This window comes from Tachypleus tridentatus, chromosome 10 (genome assembly GCF_004210375.1).
Source record: "Tachypleus tridentatus isolate NWPU-2018 chromosome 10, ASM421037v1, whole genome shotgun sequence".
In the NCBI taxonomy this organism is placed as follows: Eukaryota; Metazoa; Arthropoda; class Merostomata; order Xiphosura; family Limulidae; genus Tachypleus; species Tachypleus tridentatus.
This window is the reverse complement of record NC_134834.1, coordinates 117,823,339-117,850,913: the sequence shown is the minus strand read 5'-3', so window position 1 is coordinate 117,850,913 and position 27,575 is coordinate 117,823,339. Positions and strand designations below refer to the sequence as shown.

At 34.3% G+C, this 27,575-nt stretch overlaps 2 long non-coding RNA genes and 1 pseudogene across 3 annotated transcripts in view; 2 read left to right on the top strand and 1 right to left on the bottom strand.

Annotated features, from left to right (window-relative positions):
* Positions 1 to 22,892, top strand: part of LOC143230162 (uncharacterized) — a 28,274-nt pseudogene extending 5,382 nt beyond the window's left edge. The window contains exons 2-7 of the transcript XR_013016269.1: positions 955 to 1,064; positions 11,088 to 11,114; positions 16,602 to 16,799; positions 21,057 to 21,141; positions 21,372 to 21,581; positions 22,360 to 22,892. The product of XR_013016269.1 is annotated as an uncharacterized LOC143230162 (transcript). The remainder of the gene's footprint in view (positions 1 to 954; positions 1,065 to 11,087; positions 11,115 to 16,601; positions 16,800 to 21,056; positions 21,142 to 21,371; positions 21,582 to 22,359) is intronic.
* Positions 22,443 to 27,575, bottom strand: part of LOC143230163 (uncharacterized) — a 45,542-nt gene continuing 40,409 nt past the window's right edge. The window contains exons 2-3 of the long non-coding RNA XR_013016270.1: positions 22,537 to 22,600; positions 22,443 to 22,502 (exon numbers count right to left, since the gene is read on the bottom strand). This is a non-coding gene — a long non-coding RNA (uncharacterized LOC143230163). The remainder of the gene's footprint in view (positions 22,503 to 22,536; positions 22,601 to 27,575) is intronic.
* LOC143230164 (uncharacterized) overlaps positions 24,508 to 27,575 on the top strand; it is a 69,624-nt gene continuing 66,556 nt past the window's right edge. The window contains exon 1 of the long non-coding RNA XR_013016271.1: positions 24,508 to 25,951. This is a non-coding gene — a long non-coding RNA (uncharacterized LOC143230164). The remainder of the gene's footprint in view (positions 25,952 to 27,575) is intronic.

The window sequence follows — 27,575 nt, the reverse complement described above, 5'->3', positions numbered from 1 at the left end:
ACATAGATAAGTATAGAGTATACTATGATGCTGTTTTGCTAATCATATGTCAGACAAAGTAAAGGGTTTATGTAGGTTGTCCAAAGAAGGTTTTAGCCATCTTGGACAACTGTTGAAATCAACCAACATAGGAAAGGCATCATATCTTCCTAATGTCAAGTGAATGGCCTTGTGTTGGAATGTCCATAGACATCCTCTTATTTGCCACAGGAAGAAGGTGTCTTGTAACCTGGATCCTTTTTTGACATGCAGACTTCCTTATACAGTTGGTGAGCTCTACCAATTCATTGTTTCGTGTCTGAGTGTTCCTCTTCTAGTTGTCATGGTAATGGCTTCAGTTCAGGGTTCTTTCTGCTAGATGGACTGCCTTCTGGGGTTATTAAATTCCATTTGCCTGGTTTGGAATCAAATATTTCATTCAATGTGACCTGCTTAACAGGGACGTCAGATCCCATCTACTCAGATTTGGAATCTCCAAGTCGGTTGCCAGTAATACGTGAGCCCTCTCAACTCGGATCACCTTGTTTTAAGGTGCTGGATACCTGCCTTTAGTACCTCTGCTGTTAGTTAAAAGACTCCTTCCAGTGTAGTAGGAGCTTGGTTGTCAGAGGTTTCATGTGATGCAGACCATTATAAGATACTTTATTAGCATGGAGAGTTTATCCTCATTACCATTCATAACCCATTTTACATCCCTAAGTTAGGCTAATGTTTAAGAATACCTCAAACTCAGATGTTCATTTTATGAAATTCAAGTTATGGTAAAGTTTCTTAATGGAAAAGAATTATTTCTTTTTGCTTGTGTAACAGTTAAACATAGCCTTGCATAGACTCTCAGTGTACCAATATCTTAAAAACTCCCAGTGAATGTTATGTAATGTAATTCTTATATTTTGTGAAGAAAGGGTTAGTATACAGTATATTCCACTACTGTTTTTTTATGTGTTTGTTTAGATAACTGAATAAAAGTATTCAACTGGAAGATTATGGCAACTAGTGGAGGACGTCAACAAACAGTTGAACACACTGACACAGATTTTCAGGAATTGAAAAAGCGTCTTCAGGTTTGTATAAGTTGATTCTCTAAAATAACCATGGACGTAATGTGAAATTGTGTCTTTAACAAGTTGTTTATCATGTTTGTCTGTGAGGTGTAGTCATTTAGCTTCGTAGGTCTAGGTATGGGTACTTACGGTTTGTCTGGTAGTTGATTGGTTTCAGATTAAAATGTATGTATTTTCATATCTTTTGGTTTTTGCATCAAATATGTATTGAAATAAAGTTAGTAATAAACCAACTGAACCATGTGTACAATAAATGTAATTTTGCATTTTAGATAAGCTAACCATTAAGTTCATATGTGCATGTGAATTTTTATTTTGTTTGTACTTTGAATTAATTAAAAATTGTTCGTATTTTCAAATGTTTACAGAAAAATGTCAAGTCTCTTCTAAGGTTTGTATGTACTGATAGGTCATTGAATTCACAAAACTATATATTTATCAACTAAACAGTGCTGTAGGTTGATTAAACAGTGTTGTCATTTTAAAGTAAATCTTTGTTTCACTAAATGACAACCTAGGAGCTGTCTGATTTTAAAGTATTTTAGTAAAGGAAACATAAAAATAAATATTGTAAGCTTATGAAACCAGTCTGGCTGTTACTAAAAGTTCAAAATAGGGTGATTAATGTATAATTTAAATATCTTAATGGGAAGCACTTGTATTTAATATGGTATATAATAAGTTTTTATAACAATTATTTTCTGACAGTAAGTAAAGAGTTAATTCTTCCTAGACTCACTTTAGTTTGTGGCTCCTTTCTTTGGCTCTCAGTCTTCATGGCAATTTGAAGAACATGGTTAGTCTTGGCGACAAGAGTTGGCATGACAGCCAATTTGAAGAACATGGTTAGTCTTGGCGACAAGAGTTGGCATGACAGCCAATTTGAAGAACATGGTTAGTCTTGGCGACAAGAGTTGGCATGACAGCCAATTTGAAGAACATGGTTAGTCTTGGCGACAAGAGTTGGCATGACAGCCAATTTGAAGAACATGGTTAGTCTTGGCGACAAGAGTTGGCATGACAGCCAATTTGAAGAACATGGTTAGTCTTGGTGACAAGAGTTGGCATGACAGCCAATTTGAAGAACATGGTTAGTCTTGGTGACAAGAGTTGGCATGACAGCCAATTTGAAGAACATGGTTAGTCTTGGTGACAAGAGTTGGCATGACAGCCAATTTGAAGAACATGGTTAGTCTTGGCGACAAGAGTTGACATGACAGCCAATTTGAAGAACATGGTTAGTCTTGGTGACAAGAGTTGGCATGACAGCCAATTTGAAGAACATGGTTAGTCTTGGCGACAAGAGTTGGCATGACAGCCAATTTGAAGAACATGGTTAGTCTTGGCGACAAGAGTTGACATGACAGCCAATTTGAAGAACATGGTTAGTCTTGGTGACAAGAGTTGGCATGATGACAGCCAATTTGAAGAACATGGTTAGTCTTGGCGACAAGAGTTGGCATGACAGCCAATTTGAAGAACATGGTTAGTCTTGGTGACAAGAGTTGGCATGACAGCCAATTTGAAGAACATGGTTAGTCTTGGCGACAAGAGTTGGCATGACAGCCAATTTGAAGAACATGGTTAGTCTTGGTGACAAGAGTTGGCATGACAGCCAATTTGAAGAACATGGTTAGTCTTGGTGACAAGAGTTGGCATGACAGCCAATTTGAAGAACATGGTTAGTCTTGGTGACAAGAGTTGGCATGACAGCCAATTTGAAGAACATGGTTAGTCTTGGCGACAAGAGTTGACATGACAGCCAATTTGAAGAACATGGTTAGTCTTGGTGACAAGAGTTGGCATGACAGCCAATTTGAAGAACATGGTTAGTCTTGGCAACAAGAGTTGGCATGACAGCCAATTTGAAGAACATGGTTAGTCTTGGCGACAAGAGTTGACATGACAGCCAATTTGAAGAACATGGTTAGTCTTGGTGACAAGAGTTGGCATGACAGCCAATTTGAAGAACATGGTTAGTCTTGGCGACAAGAGTTGGCATGACAGCCAATTTGAAGAACATGGTTAGTCTTGGTGACAAGAGTTGGCATGACAGCCAATTTGAAGAACATGGTTAGTCTTGGCGACAAGAGTTGGCATGACAGCCAATTTGAAGAACATGGTTAGTCTTGGCGACAAGAGTTGGCATGACAGCCAATTTGAAGAACATGGTTAGTCTTGGTGACAAGAGTTGACATGACAACAGCTATGGTGCAAAAGACCAATTGGCAGTGAAAAAATTTGTAAATGAGCTGATGTGCCTTGACTTGGAGATCCCTGTGATGCTCAGAGACTGGAAGATGTTGAATAACAGCTTCCAGTGATCACTCTAACCATTCATGACTGCAGGGCCTGTGGTGATGATCACTATAACCATTCATGACTGCAGGGCCTGTGGTGATGATCACTATAACCATTCATGACTGCAGGGCCTGTGGTGATGATCACTCTAACCATTCATGACTGCAGGGCCTGTGGTGATGATCACTATAACCATTCGTGACTGCAGGGCCTGTGGTGATGATCACTCTAACCATTCATGACTGCAGGGCCTGTGGTGATGATCACTCTAACCATTCGTGACTGCAGGGCCTGTGGTGATGATCACTATAACCATTCGTGACTGCAGGGCCTGTAGTGATGATCACTATAACCATTTGTGACTGCAGGGCCTGTGGTGATGATCACTCTAACCATTCGTGACTGCAGGGCCTGTGGTGATGATCACTATAACCATTCGTGACTGCAGGGTCTGTAGTGATGATCACTATAACCATTCATGACTGCAGGGTCTGTAGTGATGATCACTATAACCATTCATGACTGCAGGGTCTGTGGTGATGATCACTATAACCATTCATGACTGTTGGGCCTGTGGTGATGATCACTCTAACCATTCATGACTGCAGGGCCTGTGGTGATGATCACTATAACCATTCATGACTGCAGGGTCTGTAGTGATGATCACTATAACCATTCATGACTGCAGGGCCTGTGGTGATGATCACTATAACCATTCATGACTGCAGGGTCTGTAGTGATGATCACTATAACCATTTGTGACTGCAGGGCCTGTGGTGATGATCACTTTAACTATTTGTGACTGCAGGGCCTGTAGTGATGATCACTATAACCATTTGTGACTGCAGGGCCTGTGGTGATGATCACTATAACCATTTGTGACTGCAGGGCCTGTGGTGATGATCACTATAACCATTTGTGACTGCAGGGCCTGTGGTGATGATCACTATAACCATTTGTGACTGCAGGGCCTGTGGTGATGATCACTATAACCATTTGTGACTGCAGGGCCTGTGGTGATGATCACTTTAACTATTTGTGACTGCAGGGCCTGTGGTGATGATCACTTTAACTATTTGTGACTGCAGGGCCTGTGGTGATGATCACTTTAACTATTTGTGACTGTAGGGCCTGTGGTGATGATCACTGTAACCATTTGTGACTGCAGGGCCTGTGGTGATGATCACTTTAACTATTTGTGACTGCAGGGCCTGTGGTGATGATCACTTTAACTATTTGTGACTGCAGGGCCTGTGGTGATGATCACTATAACCATTTGTGACTGCAGGGCCTGTGGTGATGATCACTATAACCATTTGTGACTGCAGGGCCTGTGGTGATGATCACTTTAACTATTTGTGACTGCAGGGCCTGTGGTGATGATCACTTTAACTATTTGTGACTGCAGGGCCTGTGGTGATGATCACTTTAACTATTTGTGACTGCAGGGCCTGTGGTGATGATCACTTTAACTATTTGTGACTGTAGGGCCTGTGGTGATGATCACTGTAACCATTTGTGACTGCAGGGCCTGTGGTGATGATCACTTTAACTATTTGTGACTGCAGGGCCTGTGGTGATGATCACTGTTAACCATTCATGACTGCAGGGCCTGTGGTGATGATCACTTTAACTATTTGTGACTGCAGGGCCTGTGGTGATGATCACTATAACCATTCATGACTGCAGGGCCTGTGGTGATGATCACTATAACCATTCATGACTGCAGGGCCTGTGGTGATGATCACTATAACCATTCATGACTGCAGGGCCTGTGGTAATGATCACTGTTAACCGGTCATGACTGTGTTTAAAGGCTTTCAGTAGCATGAGGTGTGTGCAAGTGTTGAAATTCATAGGAGTGACACATGGAAGAAATTGTAACTGAATCCATTTCATATGTGCAGTTACTGTGGAATATATGCTTGTCTTAACAAAGATAGAAACTGTTTCAGAATTTATCATACACAAATACAGTATTGAATTTGAACAATCATTGGCTCTGTTTTTCATAGGTATCTCAGTATTCATATTATATCTTGCTAGGTTTGTAAACAGTATTTGTTCTTTTCTTCTGGTACTACAGAAAAATATCATAAATATTCAGTCTGAAAACTGTTAATATTACACTGTTTATCTCTTGTTATTAATGTAATTATTCTGATAAGCTAGAACATGATTAACTAGTAAGCTTAATGAAACATTTATCTGTCCAGGTGCTAATATAAATTATCACAAGCAAAAATACAGTTTCACATAACATTCCCCTTCTGTAGATACTTTAGAGGAAGGGTAATGGGCCATGAAGGCAGAACTTCTTTATATTGTGGGTTATGAGTAGCCATTTCTGGCTCGGGCTAGTTCCAGACATTTAATTATGACAAAAAATTTAATTATGTAATGAAATTTTCAACAATTTATTTTGAAAACGTTGTATAGTAGACTTGTAGTACACTTTATAGTAGACTTTTACAGACTTTATAGTACACTTTACAGTACGTTTGTTGTAGACTTTAAAGTAGACTTTCAGGATACTTTATAGTAGAATTGTAGTAGATTTTAAAGTAGACATGTAGTAGACTTTATAGTACAGTTTATAGTAGACTTGTAATAGACGTAATAGTAGACTTGTAGTAGATTTTATAATACTCTTGTAGTAGACTTGCAGCAGACTTTATTAAACAAATCAAAATACTGACAGTTATTTCAGTTTAAAATTCTCCATCCCAGAAGAGATAGAGATAACTGGGGGGTGCTCAGAAAGATGACCTTTCTCTTCGCCCCACAGTAGATTTGAGACTTTGGTAGAGTTTGCCAGAAAAAAAAAAAAAAAGAATGTAAAACGAGATCATCCTGATACTAATGATAGTAAGTTGAAGATCATGAGTACACAAGAAAGATGAAAAACCGACCACCAGGCACCTGCTATGTGTGACTATCTCAAAATCAACGGCCAATATATGACTTAGGGTCCATCAGGGCAGCTGGGATCTATAGATCCAATGCCAAAATTTTGATGTGGGGGAACAGGAGAGCCCCAAGAAAACTCACTTTCAATAGCTGGTGCCAATAATCTAGCTAGTGCCTGTTTAGTTCACTTCAGGAAAAAAGAGGGTCTGAGTTGTAGCTCAAGTTGAGGTAAGGGGCTATGTCACTGAAATGTCTTGCATGTTTGATCAGCAAACTAAGGGTAAAGGGAGGTGGTGAGTTCACTACGCTGTTTGGCTGGACTGCAGGCTAGTGGGGTCTTGTTGATCGAAGAAGTAAGGTCTGGATCATCAGATAATTGGTTACGAGCATAAGTGTGTGAGGAGTATTAGTCATCTTGAGGTCAGTTTGAACTAGTGCATTTATGGTTTGGTGCATGTGGTTTGTGTCAGGCTTGAGGTTGTTGTAGAAGAAATTATAGCTGTAATCTGACAAGATTTGGCATGTGTTTTCATTGGGTTGGTAAGTCTAGAAATATTGCTGGTATGGGAGGTTGAGGGCATCAATGTAGAACTGGAAGAAGATGATTGGATGTTATTTCTGCTTGAGTCTGTACTGAATGATAAATCGATATTTGGCTCTTGAGAGCCATGTTTGGGTTGCTTGTTTCGTTTGAGTGTTATAAACCTGCGAATGAGTGGAACAGCAATGTGGGCATCCAGTACTGAAATGGCAGTAACAACCATTGAACAAGATGTAGTTCGCACAATGTTTTGGAGTTATTACTATCTTAATAAAGTGGGTGGTGGGTCGGCTAGTATGCTTCGAAAAAATATGGTGAACTGCATATAGTCTGGTTTCGGTCTGACTTTCCATGGCTTGTTTGATTTCATCAGGTTTGATACTTGGGTGAATGCCTCTAAGAAACACTGAGAAAAGGCTAACTGGACTTTTTGTGGGGGAACAACTGATGTTGAATATGGTATTTCATGGGTGGCAAAAGTATTCTAAATCCATGGGTGTAGAGGGCTGGATGAGGATACCACCTCGACGAAGGATACGAGTCCTGGACGGCTCGACAGTTGCACCTGGCTTGGCCTGAGTGATGAACATAGCTACTTCAATCAGTGTGAGGTTGAGTAGTCGGCTGTCAACGACAACAGGAGAGACTAGAGGGGTTGCTGGCATGACAGGTCCTGGCAAATTGAACAGCATAATATCAGCACGGTGGCTAGTGCTGGAATAAAAAGAAATGGCAGACTTTATAAGTAGACATGTAGTAGACTTGCAGAAGACTATATAGTAGACTTTATAGTACAGTTTGTAGTAGACTTTATAGTAGACTTGCAGAAGACATTATAGTAGAATTATTGTACACTTGTAGTATACTATATTGTAGACTTGCAGAATACTTTATAGTAGACTAGCAAGATACATTATACTGGACTTTATAGTATTCTTGTAGTAGTCTTTATAGTAAACTTGTACTAGTCTTTATTGTGATTTGTAGTAGACTTCATAATACAGATTATAGTAGACTTGCAGAAGACTATATTAGATTTGTCATAGACCTCATAGTAGACTTGTAGTAGAATTTACAGTAGACTTGCAAAAGACTTTATAGTACAGTTTATAGTAGACTTACAAAAGACTGTAGTGGACATGCAGAATACTTTATAGTAGACTGGTAGTAGACTCTATAGTACACTTTGTAGTAAAGTTGTAGTAGACTTTACAGTATATATATATATATAGTAGACTTCTAGTAGACTTTATACAAGATCTTGTAGACTTGCAGGAGACTTTATTGGAAATTTGTAGTAGGCTTTATATTAGACTTGAAGTTTTATATTATAGTAGACTTGAAGATTTTATAGTATACTTACAGAAGAATATATGGTAGACTTCTATTAGATTTCATAGTAGACTTGTAGTAGTCTTAATAACAGACTTTATTGCAAACTTCTAGTAGATTTTATAGTAGACTTGTTATAGATCTTATAATATAATTAGTAGTAGATTTTAGTAGACTTTCTACTAGACTTGTAGGAGAGTTTATAGTAGACTTGACGAAGATTTTGTAATAGACATCATAGCACAGTATACTTGTAGTAGACTTAATGTTAGATATTTAGAGACTTTATAGTAGACTTGTAATAGAAGTTATAGCAGACTTGCATAATACTTGTAGTAGACTATAGTAGAATTCTAGTAGACTTACATGAGTTTTTATAGTACACTTGGAGACTTTATAGTAGACTTGCATGAGGCTTTATAGTAGACTTGGAGAGTTTATACTAGATTTGTAGTGTACTTGCAGAAGACTATTACAGACTTGTAATAGACTTTATAGTGAACTTGGGGAATACTTTATAGTTAACTAGTAGTAAGCTCTATAATACACTTTATAGTAAACTTGTGGTAGATTTTGTAGTAGACTTGTAGTAGTCTTAATAGTAGACCTTATAGCAGACTTCTAGTTGATTTTATAGTAGACTTTCAGTAGACTATAGTAGATTTGTAGTAGACTTTCAGTAGACTATAGTAGATTTGTAGTAGACTTTATTGTAGACTTCTACTATACTTTATAGTTGTCTTGCATCAGACTTTTTAGTAAACTTATAGTAGACTTTACAGTACAGTTTATAGTATACTTGCAAAAGACTATCTAAGAGGCCTAGTGGATTTTTCAGTAGATTTGTAGTATATTTTATAGTGGACTTGCAGAAGACTATAGTAAACTTGCACAATACTTTATAGTAGACTTTTAATGGAATCTGTAGTACAATTTATAGTAGACTGTGGTAAACTTGTAGATTACTTTATTAGATTTTTACTACAGTCTACTATAGACTTTATAGTAGGTTTTTAGTAGACTTGTAATAGATATTATAGCACACTTGTAGAAGACTTGTAGTAGACATTATGATAGACTTGGAGAACTTTTTATAGTAGATTTCTAATAGACTTAACAGACTTATAGTAGTCTTGGAGGAGGATTTATAGTAGACTTGCAAGAGACTATTGTAGACCTGTAGTACACTTCATAGTAGACTAGGAGAAGACTTTATAGTTGACTTGCAAGAGATTATTGTAGACCTGTAGTACACTTCATAGTAGACTAGGAGAAGACTTTATAGTTGACTTGCAGTGGACTTTATAATATAGTTGTAGTAGACTTGTAGTATACTTTACAGTAAATTACAGCAGATTTTATAGTAAACTTGTAGTAGACTTTATAGTAATATTGTGGTTGACTATATAATAGACTTGCTGGAGATTGTATAGTAAACTTGCAGAAGACTATAGTAGACTTGCACAAGAGTTTATAATAGACTTTGCAGCAGACTTTATAGTAGATATTAGTAGACTTGATGGTAGATATTTGTAGATTTCATAGTAGACCGTATAGAACACCTTATACTGGACATGTACTAGACTTTATAGTAAACTTGTAGTTGAATTCTAGTAGATGTTATTGTAGATTTTATAGTAGACTTGCAGAAGACTTTACAGTTTGAAGTAGATTTTATAGTGGACTATAGTAGAATTAGTAGTATACTTTATAGTAGACTTTCAGTTGATTTTATACTAAACTTTTCAGAGAATGTATAGGAGAATTGTAGTAGACTTCATGGTACACTATAGTATACTTGTAGCAGACTTCATAGTAGTATTCTAGTAGACTTGTACTAGACTTTTTAGTTTGGTTTATAGTAGATTTGTAGTAGAATTTATTGTAGACATGTAGAAGACTTGAATGTAGACTTCTAGTAAAATTTATAGTAGACTAGCAGGATGCTTATATTAAGAGTTGACTTGCAGCAGACTTTATAGTAAACTTGTAGTAGATGTTTTAGTACAGTTTATAGTAGACCTGTAGTAAAATTTATAGCAGTCTTGCAATAGATTTTAAGTAGACTTCTAGAATTTATAATTGACTTGTAGTAGACTTGTAGCAGACTTTATATTACACTTTTAATAGACTAGTGGTAGTAGACTTTATAGAAGATTTGCAGAAGACTTTGTAGTGTATATGTAGCAGACTTTATAATACACTAGTAGTATACATTATAGTAGACTATAGTATACATGTACCTTCATAATAGATTTTATAGTAGATGTCCAGTAGACTTTATAGAAGACATCTACTAGAATTTACAGTAGACTTGTAGTATATTTTATAGTAGACTGAATTATACTTGCAGAAGACTTTATGGTAGACTTGTCATAAACTAAATACGAGATTTTTAGCAGTCTTGCAGGAGACTTAAAAGAAAATTTGCAGACCATGTAGTACACTTGTATTAGAATTTATAATAGACTATAGTAGACATGTACAATACTTCGTGAGATTTTATAGCAGATTTGTAGTAGGCTTGCAGAAGATATATATATATATATATAGTCTACTATATAGTAGACTTGTAGTATATTTTATAGTAGACTTTGAATTACACTTGCAGAAGACATTAAATATTTTAGTTGACTTATACTGGACTTGCACTAGAGTTAATAGTAGGCTTGTTGTTGATTTTATAGTTGACTTCCAAAAGAATTTATAGTAAACTTATAGTAGACGTTTAGTAGATTTTATACTAGACTTGCACAAGACATTTTTATAGATTTGTAGCGGATATTATAATAGAGTTTATAGTATATTTGCAGAAGATTGTATCGTGGATTTTTATACTTCATAATAGATGTGTTGTACACTATAATTGTGGCTCTGTAGACTTTTTAGCAGACTCGTATTTCTGTTAGATTCTCATTAATTTTCTTATTCTTCCCTAGCTCATATTTGATGCCGACCCTGAACAGGTAAGTTTGACAAATTTGTTTTTTAATAGCATAATGTATAGAACCTGTTCTGAATGCATAAGTTCCCAAAAGTTTTATTTTAATTACTTTACAAGTGATTCTGAACCTGAACTAGTAAGTTTTGAAAAGTTTTATTTTAATTACCTGACATATAGAACTGATGATGACCGAAGAATGTCGAAACGTTGTTCGCTTTTCTATGTAAAATATTTACTCAACCCAGACGAGCCATTTTTGCATACATATTTCTCTACAAGTGGGTTTTCTCGACGTTACTGATGTTGAACCTAAATGTGTATGTTACCAGAAGGATTGTTGTTATTACATAAGATATAGAAGTGATGTTGAACATGAACAGCTAAGTTCCCACAACTTCTATTTTCCCCTTGGTGAGGGGACTTCCCAAGGAAGGTTATGTTGCTTTAGTTTACCTCTTCCGGGATTTAAACATCCATCCACATGTTTGCCGTGTGTGGTGACCCATGAAAAGGGAAAGAGAGGATCCTGGTGGTTGAGGGGTCCAAACCTAACACACCACGTTGGCCTTGAATTCCTGTAGATGGGCAACTTTGGGGTGGCACCCCTTGGGCCAAGGTCAACCAAGTACCAGTGTTAGATGTTCTCAACAGGTGTTGTGGACATTGTATCTGATGCTGGTGTTTGGGTATAGTGCTCACAAAACCTTGGCATTGCTGCAGTGTCCATGTTTGATATTGTAGTACATCTCCTTGTAAGGCTCCATGATGGTTTGGGGTCACCAAAATTTCCCATTTCTTTTATGGATCTTCCAAATAAAACTTAAATAAAATAGTGAGAAAACAGTCCATAGGTAAATGACCACATCTTGAAGATTCTGAGCAGCAATCTTCATCATCTGTAACACTTGTTGTACGTCATTTTTTTATCCTACATTCTATTTCAGACAAACCTTCAGGGCAAATGTCTCCTTTTTTCATTCTGAAAGGACTGGAGGGACTTGCTGGCTTTTCAAAGTCAGTAAAGAAGCTTCGATCTGGTGACATAGTGGTGAAAACATCCACATCTCAACACAGTGAACTCCTCTTGCAGTCAAAGGTAATTGGCTATATACCTATTGAGGTTACACCTTATGGTACTTTGAATTTATCATGAGGAGGTAGTGTTGAGAAGGATTTGAAGAACATCCCTGAATCAGAGATTCTTGCTGGTTCCTTCACTTAAGGAGTTTCTGCAGTGAGGCGTATCTCCACTTGTAAAGATGGAATTATGATGCCGACCAATATCCTTGTTATAATGCTTGTGCACATGCTTGATTGGTAAGATGTCAAAGCCAGAAGGAATCTTGGATTATGTTCACAACTGGCATATCTTCTACCATCTTGTCATATGGGACAAGATTCAAAAGGTCAGTGGGCAATATAATTCTGTCCCCCTCTTGATCTTGCTCTCTGATGGCCAGGAAGTAGCCAAATACCTGGAGCATTGGCAATACTCTAGATGGAAGCTTTTGCTGGATATCTAGCACTTCTGCTTCTTCTTCCACCTTCTTTGCCATCAAGACTCGGTCAGGGCAATCACCTCTTTCCTTTCAAGCTGATTGTCTCTATGACTATAATTGTCCCTTTACACTGGTGGAATTGAAACTGGCTCTTTATCAGTCTGGCAGTACATCGGTTGGACCAGATGATTGTACACTATGACATGTTGCACCGTCTGTCTCCTGCTTCTCTTGATATTCTTCTAATTGTTTTTAACTGGATCTGGCAGGAGAATGTTTTTCCTGATGCCTGGCACCAGGCTATTGTCCTACCTTTCTCTAAGTCTGGGAAGGATCCCAAGATTCCTTCAAACTACCATCCAGTTGCTTTGATGAGCTGGCTCTGCAAGATCATATAGAGGATGGTTAATGCTTGTCTTGTTTGGGTCCTCAAATCAAACCTCCTCCTCTCCCCCACCAAGTGTGGGTTCCAACAACGATCCACCATGAATCACTTGAAACATCAATCAGAGAAGACTTTCTCAAACAACACCTTGAATTAACATTGAGATGGCTTATGATACAGCATGTAGGTATGGCACTTTGTGAGACCTCCATATATATATGGGTTACATGGCCATTTACCCATTTTTATTAAAAAATTTTTAATGGACAGGATATTCCAAGTTCTTGTAGGTTTGACACTTTCCTGTTCTTATCTACAGGAACTTGGAGACCCTCATGGCTGTGTTTTAGTATAAAAATTAATGCCATCACTGAACAACTCCCTCTCACTGTTGCAAAAGGACTCTATGTCAATGACTTTTACATCTCATATCAGTCATCAAACATGAGTTATATTAAGCGGCAGCTACAGAGTACCCTCAATCATTTACTGAAGTGGACCACAGCAAACGGCTTTAACTTCTCTTTCTCTAAACCATTTGCATATACTTTTATCACCAATGGGGTATACATCCTGATTCTGAACTCAGTATCAGTGAAGTTGTGCTGCCTGTGGTCTCAGAGACAGAGTTCTCAGAGCTTATCTTTGACTGTAAGCTGACCTTTATGCCACACATCATGCAGCTACGAGTTAAATGTACAAGAGCACTGAACATCCTCCATGTCGTCTCTTCTACCACTTGGGGAGCTGATCGACGTTCTATGCTAAAGATATATCGTGCTCTTATTCGATCGAAGCTCAACTATGGATCAGTGGTCTATGGCTCTGCCAGACCATCAGCCTTAAAGATGCTTGACTCGATTCATCATCAAGTACGTCAGTTCTGTACTGGGGCTTTCTGCACCTCTCCAGTTCAGAGCTTATACATAGAGTCTCATGAACCTTCTTTCCACCTCTGCTGTTTGTAACTGTCTTTACTTTATGCTTTGAAACTTCTTTCCTTATCAAAGCATCCCACCTGGGGTTGTGTTTTCCTACATTGATGGGCCATACTTTTTCAGACCAAACATCTGCCATTGCTCCTTTTGGCCTTTGTATCCAGGTGCAGTTGGATGAATTGGGTGTGTTCTTGGATAACATTGCTGTATCCACTGATCAGCCCACCCCTCCATGGTTTCTTACAGTCCCCAATTGTGACCTGTCTTTAAGTCATCTGAGAAAAGTAGACAATCCTGATTGGAAATACCATCTGTTATTTGCTGAACAACTCTCAAACCATCATTCTATTCTTACTTCTACAGATGGTTCAAAATCACATAACTATGTTGGCTCTGCCATGGTTTGTTGTTTTCGGATGGTTGTGTGCAGAATCACCTCTACAGCTTCTGTGTTCACTGCTGAACTGTATGCCATTTCTCTTGCCCTGGGTCACATAGAATCTAAGCAGTACTCAAACTGCACTATTTATAATGACTTGCTTAGTTCTCTACTGGATTTGAAATTAGTTCACACCCTGTTCTCTCCAATATTCAAAAGCAACTGGCCCATTTCTTTTTAGTATGTACTTCTATACAGTTTTTCTAGATACCGGGTCATGTTGGTATTCTCCGGAACTAGCTTATCACTGCAGCTCAGTCTGTCTGCTGTGGCACTATCACTGCTGTGCCTATTCCATACATGGACTATGTATCCTATGTTCAAGGCTGGCAGTCGACTTGGAGTGAGCAATGTGAAAAATGCTTTTCCAAATAAAACCCTATATTGGACTTTGGCCATCCTTCTTCCATAAGTATTGGAAAGAGGATGTTGTTCTAACTAGACTATGCATGGATCACAGTTTTATAACTCATTGTTTTCTTTAATTTGGTACTGATGCACCAGTTTGAGTTTATGTAACACTCAGGTCACAATGAGCCACATTTTACTTTTTTGCTTTTGTTATGACTCTCAACAACAGCACCATTTTTAACATGTTTTGTCCCAAGGTTTGTCCATAATGTTAGACAATGTTATTGGTGATGGTGACACTGTCCACCTTGAAATGTTTTTAGTTTTTTAAAGGCCATTAATCTTTTTAATACTGTTTAAGTTTTTTAATTTATACATTACACCATTTTAATGTGGCTCCCCTTTTAAAAATTGCAGTTTATCTAGTTTGATTTGAAATTAGAAACTGGCCGTAACATTAAATAACTCAATACCAGGACTGGAAAGGCCAACTTCAGGTGACTGATGCTGCTGTTTGAATTACCTGTTAGTCATCCTGGCAAGTTATTTTTCTACAGGTTTTTTAAAACCGTTTTATTACTTTACTTTTTGAAAATAACATCAAATAACTCTGAACCTGGACTGGAAAGGCCAACTGTGGGTGACTGGTGGTGGTTTTTGAACTTACTTGTTAGCCTTCCTAGTGAGTTATGATAATTACAGTTATGCTACAGAAAGTCCTTTACAACTTGTATTACTGTAGTTTTTCTCTTCACATTGTAGTCTGGATGGTTTTTTTTAAACTTTGTTTTGTTTTATCTTAATTTCCTTTTATGTATTTTACTAAATTTACTTTTAACTTTTTACCAGATGTTTGGTGCAGCTAGCATAGCTGCTTTGTGTCATAAAACACTAACTCAATGAACCAACCAACCTCTCCGATGCTTGTGTAATGTGATCTGACCTCCACATTTTGTCGTACAAATAATGTCCTAATCTCTTGCTTGCTCTCAACCTGTGTACTGTGATCTGTCACCCACGTTTTCTTGTATAAATGATGATTTAATCTCTCCCAAGGTTTTAACTTTTGTACCAATTTTGTTTTATAATTGTCTAATCTCTCCCATGTTCTAAGTCTGCATACTGTGATCTGTCACCCACAATTTGTTATATGTATAATTTTCAAATTTCTCCCTAGCTCTGAACATTTTTACTGTGACCTGTAACCAACATTCTGTTCTATAAGAAATGTTCTAATGTCTCCCCAGGTTTCAGTTTCTGTACTATGGTCTCTTATCTACAATTTGTTGTATAAATCTCTTCCAGGATTTCAATCTGCATAATATGATCTGTTACCAACATTTTGCTCCATAAATAATGTTTTAATCTCTCACATGCTCTTAACCTATGTACTATGATCTGTCATCCATATTTTGTTGTAGAAATAATGTTCTAATCTCTCCCAAGGTTTCAAATTGTGTAATATGATCTATCACCAACATCTTGTTCTATAAATAATGTTATAATTTCTCCCATGATCTTTAACCTGAGTACTGTGATCTCTCACACACATTTTGTTCTATAAATAATGTTCTAACCTTTCCCATGTTCTCAACCAGTGTACTGTGATGTTACCAACAACTTGTTCTATAATTACTGTTCTAATCTGTCCTAACTTTCAACTTGTATACTGCGATATATATTTTATAACCAATACATAAATTCTAATCATTTTTAAATCTATGAAATGTCCTAATGCATTTATTGTGAAATGGTTTGAAGAAAAACACGTTATTTTTGTTGTGCCTTTTCTTAGATAATTTTGTAGATACATTAATAAGAATGGACTTGATTTTTCTATGACTTAACTGAAGTTAAACATAATAAATGTCATTTATATAAACATTTATTTTTACAGTTCCACAATGACTTGTCACTTGTTAGATATTTACGAGCCTTTCAGTCTGTAGATAGTGCCTTTCAAGCAATTTTAAAAAACCAACAAATGGCGGAAGGAATATGGAGTCCATTCGATATCACCAGAAGATCCAATAATAAAAAAGAATTTTGAATCAAAGAAAGCTATAGTCCTTGGTCATCGAGATTTCCAAGGAAGGTATTCATGTTTAACAATACTGTTAATGAAGAAACAGTAACATGTAAAACTACTGATCAGTTCTTATTAATATGAGGGCTGTTCAAAAAATACGCGGACTGACGTCATAAAACAAAATGTACTTTATTTAGAAGTTACAGGTCTGGGACCCCTTCAAAGTACTCTCCTCCCCAACGCACACACTTATCCCAACGGTGTTTCCACTTGTTGAAACAGTCCTGGTACGCTTCTTTTGTAATGTCCTCCAGCTCCTTCGTCGCATTTGCCTTAATCTTGGGAATCGTCTCAAATCTTCTTCCTTTCAAGGGTCTTTTGAGTTTGGGGAACAAGAAAAAATCGCAAGGAGCAAGGTCAGGTGAGTAGGGGGGGTGGGGAAGAAGAGTGATCGAGTGTTTGGCCAAAAACTCACGAGTTCTGAGGGCTGAATTTCGCAGCAACACAGTGCATCTTCAATTTTTTGGTCAAAATCTCGTAACAAGATCCAACTGATATCCCACACTCTTCAGCAAGCTCCCTGGCAGTCAGACGTCGATTTGCCCACACATAGGTGTTGATTTTGTCAACGTGTGGGTCGTCAGTTGACGTGGAAGGACGTAGAGGACGCTCATCATCTTCAATGGACTGTCGACCATCCTTAAAACGTTCATGCCACTTGAAACATGCCGTACGCTTCATAGCAACATCACCGTTAGCCGTGTTAAGCATAGCAAAGTTTCAGTCGCAGATTTTCCAAGTTTAACACAAAATTTCACAGCAAGTCGTTGCTCCTTCAGGTCATTCGTTCTGAAATCCGCCAAACGAAAAATATCGCACTTAACTTAAAACCGCGTAGCTAATACACAAATGAAGATATCTGCAATCGGGAAATGGCGTCGTAATCAGCTGATCTGTGCAAACCTAGCGACACCAAGCGGATTCCCCTGGAACCAACTGGAGCCACGCAATTCAAACAGTCTGTGTATTTTTTGAACAGCCCTCGTACTTCAACTAATATCTAAAATTGCTGACCCAATCTCATTATTATTTCAAGTAATATATGAAACTTCTGATCCATTCTTATTATTATTACAAGTAATGTGTAAACTACTAATCCCTTTTTATAATTATCACATGTTCTATATTAAACTACTGACTGGTTACTATTATTACAATCTATAACAGTACTAAGCCATTTTTATTATTATTACAACTAATGTGTAAAACTACTGTTCCATTTTTATTTTCACAAGTTGTATGTCAAACTAATGATCTATTATTATTTTTTAAAAGTATTATGTAAAACTAGTGATCCTTCTTAATATTAAGTTAACTGTTAAACTACTGATCTTTTCATGTTCTTATTACAAGTAATATGTAAAACTACTGATCCGTTCTTATTATTATTATTACAAGTGATATATAGAACTACTTTCCCATTATTATAATTGCAAGTAATGTGTAAAACGATTGGTCCATTCTTATAATATTTTAAGTTATATGTAAACACTACTGATCCTTTCTTATTATTATTATTATTATTTTTATTATTATTATAAAAAAATGTGTAAAAATTCTGTTCCATTGTTATTATTACAAGAAATTTCTAAAGCTATTGATTCTTTCTCTATTATTAAAAGTAATATGTAAATCTATTTATCATTTATTATTATTCCAAATAATGTGTACAACTCCTCAACCCTTATTAACATGTAAAATTACCAATCTGTTGTTATTACTGTTACAAGTAATGTGTGAAACTATACAAGTTTTTACTATCACAACTTCTGTATGAAACTATTTATCCATTCTTCTTATTATTAAAATGAATATATAAAACTACTGATCCTTTCTTCTGATTATTACAATTAATATCTAAAACTACTGATCTGTTCTGATTATTATTAGAAGTAATATATAAAACTGCTGATCCATTCTTATTAATATTTCAAGTAATACGTAAAACTATTAATCAATTTTTCTTATTACTACAACTAATATGTAAAACTACTGATCAGTTCTTGTTTTTTAAAAGAAATGTGTAAAACGACAGATCCATTCCTCTTCTTACTATTAAAACTACTGATCCTTTTTTATAATTATTACAAGTTGTATGTAAAACTACTGAACCATTCTTATTATTACTACAAGAAACCTGATACTAGTGTTTCCTTTTTATTATTATTACAAGTAATATGTAAAACTACTGATTCCTTATTATTATTAAAAGTAAAATTTAAAACTACTGATCCATTCTTATTATTATTACAACTACTATTCCATCCTTATGATTATTACAAGTAATATGTAAAGCTACTGATCCTTTCTTATTTTTATTAAAAGTAATATATAAATTACTGATCTGTTATTATTATTGAAAGTAAAATATGTAAAAGTACTTATCTGTTGTTATTGTTATTGCAAGTAACATGTAAAACTACTGATCCATTATTATTATTACAAGGAATACATAAAACTAGTGATCTCTGTTATTATTATTACAAGTGATAAGTCAAACTATTGATCCATCATTATTATTAAAAGTAATATGAAAAACTACTGATCTGTTATAATGATTAGAAGGAGTATGCAAAATTAGTGGTCTATTATTATTATTACAAGTAATATGTAAAACTACTAATATGTTCTTGTATTTTACAAGTAGTGTGTAAAACTACTCATCCATTCTTATTATTATTAAAATTAATATCTAAAAGCATTGATGAATTACTTTTAATTTTAGAAGTAATATCTAAAACTACTGATCCATTATTATTAGAAGGAATATGTAAAACAAGTGGTCTGTTCTTATTGTTATTACAAGTATTATGTAAAACTACTGATCTGCTATTTTTTACAAGGAATATTAAAACTATTAATCTATTCAGTGATGTCGAGAAAACCCATTTGTAGAGAAATATATATGTAAAATTGGCTTGTTTGGGTTGAGAAAATATTTTACGTAAAAGAGCAAACAATAATAAACCAATACAAAGGAACACCTTTATACCTATATTAAATATAATAAAATAAATAATATAAAATTATATATTCAAACATCTAACACTGCCCTCCACATTCTGACACTCAGTTACACAACCCCTTCCAAACATGTGGTTAGCTTCCGGTCAGTTACCTCTTTCTTTCTTTGTGAACCTGACGATGAGCGAAGAAGGACAAAACGTTGTTTGCTCTTCTACGTAAAATATTTTCTCAACCCAAATGAGCCAATTTTACATATATATTGATCTATTCTTCTTATTATTACAAGTATTATGTAAAATTACTTATGTTCTTTTTGTTTTACAAGTAATGTGTACAACTACTGATCCATTCATTTATTTTTAACATGAAGTGTGTAAAACTACTAATTCATTATTATTATTATTACAAGGTATATGTAAAACTACTGTTCCATTGTTATTATTCAAGTAATATGTAAAATTAGTTACTCTCAATATTACTTGAAGTAATCTGGAAAACTACTTATCCTTTCTTATTATTATTATAAGTAATATGTAAACCTACTGATTGATTATTATTATTATTATTATACGAATATGTAAAACTATTGATTCATTCTTGTTTTTTTTTTACAAGTAATGTGTAAAAATACTGATTCATTCTTATGATTATTAGAAATATTATGTAAAACTACTATGTTCTTTTTTACAAGTAATGTGTAAAATTACTGATTCTTTCTTATTATTATTACAAGTAAAATGTAAAACTACTAATCTTTTCTTACTATTAAAAGTACTATGTAAAACTACTGATCTGTTTTAATTATTATTACAAATAATTTCTATAGCAATATATTCTCTCTTATTATATTAAGAGTAATATGTTAATCTACTGATCCATTCTTCTTATTTTCACACATTATATGTAAAACTACTAATTCTTTCTTATTATTAATAGTATGTGAAACTCCTGATCCATTCTTCTTATTATTATTATATGCAATATGTAGAACTATTGATCAATTATTATTATTATGATGTATAACTACTGATCCTTTATCATCATTACAAGTAATATGTAAAACTACTGATCCTTTATCATCATTACAAGTAATATGTAAAACTACTGATCCATTCTTATTATTACTTGAAGTAATGTATAAAAGTACTGATATGTTCTTTTTTACAAGTAATGTGTAAAACTAATGATTCATTGTTATTATTGCAAGTAATATGTAAAGCTACTGATCTTTTGTTATTATTGAAAGTATGTATTAAAAGTTCATATTCTAAATATTTTTATTTGTTTAAATTTTAGACCAGTTATATACATCCCAGCTAGGAACCATAATGTGAACCAAAGACACATTGATGAACTGACACGATTTATCGTGTATATTTTGGTGAGTATACTTTACTGTAATTTTAATGTTTATGACTTGAATAAAAACAACTCTACATGTGGAAACCTACACCCATCATGTGTATATTTATAGTAAATAATGCATCTTCCAGTTTAAAATGTGTAATAAGTACTTTACCAATGTGAGTCCTATGATGAAGGTTAAACAGCAATATTCTATAAGTACTTCCAACAACAGTTCAATCAGTGTAATGCTTTTTCTCCACCCAGGAACAAGCCTGCAAGAAATGTTTTGAGGAAGTCATTGATAACTTGTGTATCATTTTTGACCTCAAAGATTTTGGCATGAACAGCATGGACTACCAGTTGGTAAAAAACCTGATCTGGCTCCTGAGCAGACACTACCCCGAACGGCTTGGAGTATGTTTAATTATAAATGCTCCGCTATCTTTCTGGTTGTTGGTCGATCATCAAGGGTTGGTGAGTTCTCAGATAATGTGTCTTTAAACTAGCATAGTCATTACCTCATCAGTAGTTGTTATCACTTCGCACAAGCCTCTGGTAACATTGTGTCCTCCTCCTCTTGAAACATTGGCACTTCCATTCAAACTCTTATTGTTTTTGTAGTTTATCTTGTTTCCTATCCTCTCATGAGCTCTTTCACAAACCTTAACAGTTGTCACTTCAGTCCTAACCTTCACAGCAAATCAAATTTAATTATACATTTTAACATGGTTTAAATATCTGCATCACATGTGATTATAAATCATTATTGAAGCTGATAAAAATACAATAGGTTTTGAAATCAGTCTTAATCAGTTTTTTTTATTTTCATTTAGTTGTAGATAACATAAGTGAAAACTGAAAATATAATAGTTTAAATTAATTTTTTATCCATCATCACACTTAAACGAAAAAAAATTCTAACTACTGAAATTATTTCAGAATGCAAACTAAATCATTTACAAGAAGAAATTTTAACCACAATATGAGATTTGTTCAGTATTAAAATATATTAAATAGCAACAACATAAATCTTATACAATAGTACATTTATGAAAATAAAATATTCTATTTAAAGTTAGGAATGTAAACTGTTTCATTGTTTGTGTTTAAAGTTAGGAAGGTAAACTGTTTCATTGTTTGTGTTTAAAGTTAGGAAGGTAAACTGTTTCATTATTTACACTGAGTACTTGTTAACTACATATTTATCACTTCATAGCTTTTCTTATAGATTTTTAAACTGGGTATATTATAGGCTTCATGAGGTCACTGCCAGCAAAGTTGTCTTTGTGAACACAGAACAAGATCTTCTGAAGTACATCCACCCAGACATACTTCCTGAGAACGTATAAGACATCCACCTTGGTATACTTCCTGAGAATGTATAACTACATCCACCTTGGTATACTTCCTGAGAATGTATGACATCCACCTTGGTATACTTCCTGAGAATGTACAAGACATCCACCCTGACACACTTCCCGAGAATGTTTAACCTGGTAACAAAAAGGAATTGTTCAGTTTTTAGAACTTATTTATATTGAAAATTTGTAAGCAACTTGTTGGTGGTCTGTGATTTTTTTATTGTGATTCATAAGCTTGTGTTATATTTCACAGGAAATTACTAAGGTTGGACAAGAATGTTGGAAACTGTAATGTTCTATTTTTAGAAAATGTTTTAGTTTTACTTTTATTTGTACATTGTGGATCAAGCTAGTTTTGTTATTGTGCTTTCAAAACACTATATTCAAAGAAATGATTAAATTGTAAAAATATTTGTGAGCACAATTTTGTTGTAACTTGATTTAGTCAATCCGCTTTCTACACCCAAGCATTTATTTTTCAAAGTTCACCCTACTTTCATTTCAATAACTGAGGTCAAAAAGTAAAACCTCAGTCCTAAAATTGGGGTATTGTCACTTAACAAATACACATTGCATAAAATTTATTTTCACAATTTACCATCAACTAGGACACCTACCTGCTCAAGTAAAAACAAGTAATTAGGATGCATACCTGTTCAAGTAATGATTAATATTTAGTACACATACTAGTTCAAGGAAGAACCAGTAATTAGTACACCTACATGTTCAAGTATCAACCAGTAAGTAAGACATTAAACTGTTCAAATAACAACAGTGATTATGACACCTACCTGTTCAAGTAACAACCAGTAAGTAAGACATTAAACTGTTCAAATAACAACAGTGATTATGACACCTACCTGTTCAAGTAACAACCAGTAATTAAGAAATCAAACTATTAAAAAAAAACACCCAGTAAGACACCTACATGTTGAAATAACAACCACTAATTAGGACACCTATTTATTCAATTAATAAAGTATATAAAGATGTCAATTTTTTATTTATTGTGATCATGCAGTGTTGTTTGTTTTCACTACTTAAAAGATAGACGTAAATGAAAACTAAACCTAACATGACTTAGACGGATGTATTTATTTCACACCACATACACAGTGTTGTGTAGTGATTTTGATTCAAATATATACTTTATAAAATACCAAGCTTTTCAAAATAATTACATCAATGATTTCATTTTGTCCAGTGGTGTGATTTTATTTATGAATTATAAATTATTTATTCTTAAATGTAGCAGTCTCATGTTCAAATATAGTTTATTTTGATGATTCTGCCACTGCTCTGTTATTATTTCTTATGGACTGTAACAGTTTATGTAGATAATACTGCCACTGCTCTGTTAATATTTCTTATGGGGTGTTACAGTTTATGTAGATAATTCTGCCTCTGCTGTGTCAATATTTCACTACATATTGTGTGTCATCTTTTAGTTTACATTTACAAAGATACCAAACAGTCACACTTTAACTGTGGTATACAACATCAGAGAGCAGCTATAACTTGTTTCAAAACCAAATATGTGGGATGTAGAGTATGGTAAAGCTTTTGATCTTTGTAAGTAATTATTACAGAAACATTAGAGTTGGTCATGTTTGGTCTTTATAAGTAATTATTGCAGAAACATTAGAGTTGGTCGTGTTTGGTCCAGTAATCATAAAAGAAATGAGTTGGTTGTATTTGATCTTTACAAGTAATCATAAAAAAAATGTTAAGAGTTGGTCGTCTTTGGTCTATAAGTAATCATAAAAGAAATGAGTTGGTCGTATTTGTTCTTTATAAGTAATCATAAAAGAAATGTTAAGAGTTGGTCGTGTTTGGTCTATAAGTAATCATAAAAGAAACATTAGAGTTGGTCTTTACTGATTACTTATAAAGAAACATTAGAGTTGGTCATGTTTGGTCTTTATAAGTAATTATAAAAGAAACATTAAAGTTGGTCATTTTTGGTCCAGTAATCATAAAAGAAATAAGTTGGTCGTGTTTGGTCTAAGTAATCATAAAAAAACGTAGAGTTATCTTTTATGATTACTTATAAAGAAACGTTAAAGTTGGTCATGTTTTGTTTTATAAGTAATCATAAAAGAAATGAGTTGGTCGTATTTGATCTTTACAAGTAATCGTAAAAGAAACGTTAAGAGTTGGTCGTATTTGTTCTTTATAAGTAATCGTAAAAGAAATGTTAAGAGTTGGTCGTGTTTGGTCTATAAGTAATCATAAAAGAAACGTTAAAGTTGGTCATGTTTGGTTTTATAAGTAATCAGTAAAGAAACATTAGAGTTGGTCATGTTTTGTCTTTATAGTAATTATAAAAAAAACGTTAAAGCTGGTCGTTTTTGGTCCAGTAATCATAAAAGAAACAAGAGTTGGTCGTGTTTTGTCTTTATAGTAATTATAAAAGTATAAGTTTAACCTGTAGGAAACTACTTATCTAAAAAATACATGATTTGTGACTGGCATACATGGCTTATATACAAGATATGTGATCCTGTACAACTTATCTAGCAGCTACATATTTTAAAATTTTGGTTCAGTGAATCTAATCAGATTTTTTCTGGTCTCTTTTATTCATTCAAGTTGAAACTTAAAACATGTGATTATAGAGAAATGATAAAGTGAGTTCGTCATTTTACTTAGTTTATTAGACTAATGTGTGATAATTTATGGTACTACTACAAGTGGAAAGGATGAGAGAGATATGAAAAGAGATTTGTTTTAATTTATATTAAACTACAGCAAATGATCAATACAGTCGGATAAAGTGTTTTTTTTACTATAGTTTAAATAATGTGAGGTTAAAGGAAATGATCAGTGGAGGCTGATGAAGTGAGATTTTTGCTACAGTTTTAATTACCTGAATTTAAAAGAAATGATCAGTGGAGTTTGGCAATGTGAAATTTTACTATAGTTACATGAAGTTAAAGGAAATGATCATGAAAGTCTGATAAAGTGAGATTTTACTATAGTTTTAATTGTTTAAAGTTAAAGGAAAGGATCTGTAGAGTCTGATAAAGTGAGATTTTAATCTTGTTTTACTTGCGTGAAGTTAAAGGAAATGATCAGTAGATTCTGATAAAGTGAGATTTTACTAAAGTATCTGATAAGTAAACTGAGTTTTAGAAATTTGAGGAAACAAGATAATTGTGTTCAAGAAACACAACATTTATTCATGACCTGATGACACCTTTATTGGTATAACCATGTTTGTGAATTAAGTTGTATTTGTGACTTGTTTTACTAGTGAGGGTGTCATCAGGTTGTGAATTAAGTTGTATTTGTGACTTGTTTTACTAGTGAGGGTGTCATCTGGTTGTGAATTAAGTTGTATTTGTGACTTGTTTTACTAGTGAGAGTGTCATCAGGTTGTGAATTAAGTTGTATTTGTGACTTGTTTTACTAGTGAGGGTGTCATCAGGTTGTGAATTAAGTTGTATTTGTGACTTGTTTTACTAGTGAGGGTGTCATCAGGTTGTGAATAAATGTTTTATTGGTGGAATATACAGTTATCTTGTTTTCCTCAATTCTGTAATTATGGAATATCTTTATGTATTGCCAGTTTGAAGTGTTAGTTATATAAAGCTTAACTTTAATTTGAATATGTTGAGAAATATGAAAGAGATGTGACACATGTTAAGTGTTTTCATTTAAATCCTATGTAACTGATAATTAAAGTAATTTTTATTATTTCAGATTAAATTGGGTCACAGTGAACTAAAATAAACGTTCAAGCTGTATTTATGTAATATCATATTTCAGTATGTAATATTTCTGTCTACAGATACACCTGCCTACCATTACTATCTTTAGGATGTTCTGTGTTACATTTAAAATTCATATCAAATTCTTTACTGTTAGAGAGTGAAGAATAATAACGATGTTTTGAAAACACTGTACCACTTTATTTAGCTAATTCTTTGTGTCATTCTAGTTTATATCTGTCAAGAGACATACAGGCTGACATAACTTTAACACACACACAGGTTAATTGTTTATAGTTCATATCTATCAACAAACATACAGGCTAACATAACTTTAACACACATACAGGTTAACTGTTTCTAGTTCATATCTCTCAAAAAACAGACAGGCTGACATAACTTTAACACACATACAGGTTAACTGTTTATAGTTCATATCTATCAACAAACATACAGGCTGACATAACTTTAACACACATACAGGTTAACTGTTTGTAGTTCATATCTATCAACAAACATACAGGCTGACATAACTTTAACACACACACAGGTTAACTGTTTGTAGTTCATATCTATCAACAAACATACAGGCTGACATAACTTTAACACACACACAGGTTAACTGTTTGTAGTTCATATCTATCAACAAACATACAGGCTGACATAACTTTAACACACATACAGGTTAACTGTTTGTAGTTCATATCTATCAACAAACATACAGGCTGACATAACTTTAACACACACACAGGTTAACTGTTTGTAGTTCATATCTATCAACAAACATACAGGCTGACATAACTTTAACACACATACAGGTTAACTGTTTGTAGTTCATATCTATCAACAAACATACAGGCTGACATAACTTTAACACACACACAGGTTAACTGTTTGTAGTTCATATCTATCAACAAACATACAGGCTGACATAACTTTAACACACATACAGGTTAACTGTTTGTAGTTCATATCTATCAACAAACATACAGGCTGACATAACTTTAACACACATACAGGTTAACTGTTTGTAGTTCATATCTATCAACAAACATACAGGTTATATAATGTCCACACACACAGATTATCTCTTTCTTGTCCATATCTGTCAATAAACATACAGAGTAACATAACTTCCACACACACAGAGATTAGCTGTTTGTTGTCCATATCTGTCAAGAAACATACAGACTCACATAACTTCCACAACACAGAGATTAGCTGTTTGTTGTCCATATCTGTCAAGAAACATACAGAGTAACATAACTTCCACACCCACAGAGATTAGCTGTTTGTTGTCCATATCTGTCAAGAAACATACAGAGTAACATAACTTCCACACACACAGAGATTAGCTGTTTGTTGTCCATATCTGTCAAGAAACATACAGAGTA